Source organism: Salvelinus sp. IW2-2015, unplaced genomic scaffold (genome assembly GCF_002910315.2).
Source record: "Salvelinus sp. IW2-2015 unplaced genomic scaffold, ASM291031v2 Un_scaffold1726, whole genome shotgun sequence".
In the NCBI taxonomy this organism is placed as follows: domain Eukaryota; kingdom Metazoa; phylum Chordata; class Actinopteri; order Salmoniformes; family Salmonidae; genus Salvelinus; species Salvelinus sp. IW2-2015.
Genome location: NW_019943113.1, coordinates 144,957 through 148,042, shown reverse-complemented (window position 1 = coordinate 148,042; position 3,086 = coordinate 144,957).

Genomic DNA, 3,086 nt, shown 5'->3' with positions numbered 1-3,086 from the left:
GTGGACAGGATGATAATGCCCCATGGATCTGACTAGTTGAAGTGCACGTGGACAGGACAAAATCGCACCATCATCCTCACAGCGTCTCTTGAAGCTCAGTGTTCTGTTAAATGGCATCCCGCTACAGGCCTTTCACTGTCGTTTTATAGCGGCTGTCATTTAACAGCTGTGTGCTCTTCCATTTGTTGAAGTACATGAGTGTTATTTTTCTCACTAGGTATAGGTATAATAACAGTAAGTACCTTTAAATACTTGTGGTCTATAGTTTATATTATGATATGAAAACGATCTGCTGTAACTGTGTTAGGGCAAGACAACAGGGTTGTTTTACGAGTGTTAAATGCCTCTTTCTTTCATCCCTCAATATAAGGAATGCTTCATACTGATGGCATGACATTCACTATAGATACTGCCCCATGTCCCACACTATAGATACTGTCCCACACTATAGATACTGCCCCATGTCCCACACTATAGATACTGTCCCATATTATAAATACTGTCCCATACTATAGATACTGCCCCATACTATAGATACTGTCCCACACTATAGATACTGTCCCATATTATAAATACTGTCCCATACTACAGATACTGTCCCACACTATAACTACTGTCCCATACTATAAATACTGTCCCATATTATAGATACTGTCCCACACTATAAATACTGTCCCATACTATAAATACTGTCCCATATTATAGATACTGTCCCACACTATAAATACTGTCCCATACTACAGATTCTGCCCCATATTATAGATACTGTCCCATACTATAGATAATGTCCCATGTCCCATACTATAGATACTGTCCCATGTCCCATACCATAGATACTGTCCCATACTATAGCTACTGCCCCATGTCCCATACTATAGATACTGTCCCATACTATAGATACTGTCCCAATAGCCATAGATTCTGGCCCCATGTCCCATACTATAGATACTGTCCCATACTATAGATTCTGTTCCATACTATAGATTCTGTCCCATGTCCCATACCATAGATACTGTCCCATACTATAGATTCTGTCCCATACTACAGATACTGTCCCATACCATACTCATTTAAGGCTTATTTTCAATCCGTATCGTGGAAGTTTATTGTTACAGCGTGATTGAAATTTAAAGGCAATGTTCCTGCGTTAGTGGAGACTGCATTCAAGGTAAACTCTGCATATGTCGTCTCAATCGGAAATTACCTTTTCATTTCTGTCGTGCAATCTGTAACGTTTCCGTGATCCAGATTTACTAGATCCTTTAAAACATCTTGTGGATAGGGGGCAGCATTTTCACGTTTGGATGAAAAGCGTGCCCAGAGTAAACTGCCTCCTACTCAGTCCCAGATGCTAATATATGCATATTGTTAGAGCCGATTTGGACATATTTGTATAAAAGACTGAACATACCGAACTCCATGTACATTTGTGTAAATATATTAAATATGAATGTATATGATGAAATATTAGGTACCTTTATGATTTATATTTACCTGATTGAGATATATTAATTTGTTGTTAGTGTAACTGTTAGCCCCCCCTCTTGYCCATTCATTGTACTGTGTTAAGTGTGTTAGTATAAAGGCAGGAAGTTGGGCCTTCGGGGGGGGAGTCCTTGCTAGACGCGGGAGCAGTATAGTTTTTTGACCATACAGACAGACAGACATACAGATCATATTATGTATTTTCCATATCAAGTAATCTATGCATTAAGTTGATTGGAGAATCATTTCCTTGTTAGATATAAGAAGAATAAACATTTTTGTTGCACCATATCCCTGGATGTCATTGAATGTTTGGCCGTTTGGAAACCTTGAGTGTGGACTGTATGAGTACGAAACAACCCCGCTTCAGGCTTGGGCAGTGGCTATGGTAAAGAGGAAAGGAAGCCACAACAATCAGTTATTAGTATTGGATAGAAAACACTCTGAAGTTTCTAAAAATCCCATGTACTGTGTTAAGTGTGTTTAGTATAAAGAGCAGAGCAGTTGGCCTTCGGGGTGGGAGTCCTTGCTAGACCGCTGGGAGCAGCTATAGTTTTTTGACCCCAATACACAGACAGACAGACAACAGAATCATATTATGTATTATTTCCATATCAAGTAGATCTATGCATTAAGTTGATTGGAGAATCATTTCTGTTGTAGATATAAGAAAGAATAAACATTTTTGTTGCACCATATCCTGGATGTCATTCGAATGTTGGCCCGTTTGTGAAACCTTGAGTGTGGACGTATGAGTACGAAAGCAACCCCGCTTCAGGTTGGGCAGTGGCTATGGTAAAGAAGGAAAGCGAAGGCCACAACAATCATTATTAGTATTATGATAGAAAAACACTCTGAAGTGTTCTAAACACTGTTCTTGAATCATGTCCTGTGGCTATAACAAACTTTATTTGGCAAGGCAAAACGACGCAGAGGAAAACACATCAGATGTTTTTGTTTGTTTTGAGGTCCAACTCCTTTTCAATGAGGTTTTCATTGGAATCCAAATTTCTAAGGGACTCTCCTGCAATTCCTAGATCGCTTTCCACTGGATTGTCAACAGTCTTTAGAAATTGGTTGAAGGTTTTCTTCCTTTGAGAAATGAAGAAGTGCCCATGTTCAGAAATGACTCCAGTGGAAGTGTATTTCGTTTGTTAGAGGCTCGGTGACCACAAAGCAATGCTACACATTGTTTTCATCCGGTATTGAACACAGATCATCCCGTCTTCAGATTTTAATCGATTTTTTACGTAAAAAGTTACCTAAAGCGTGTATTACATAAAAGTAGTTTGCAAATTTGTTTTGGACAACAGGCTTACTAGGTAACTTTGAGATATTTTTAGTCCACGTTGTGCAAGTTGGAACCGGTTGTTTTCTGGATACCAAAGCGCCACAATACAATGGAGCATTTTGGATATATATCGACGGAAATTAATCGAACAAAGAAGGACCATGTTGCTGATGTTTATGGGACATATGGAGTGCCAACCAGAGAGAAGCTTGTCAAAGGTAAGGCATGAATTAGTGAATCTTTTATTTCTGACGTTTTGTGTCCTCTGCCCGGAAGGGTTGAGAAATATGATGGGTCTTGTGATGTGTTA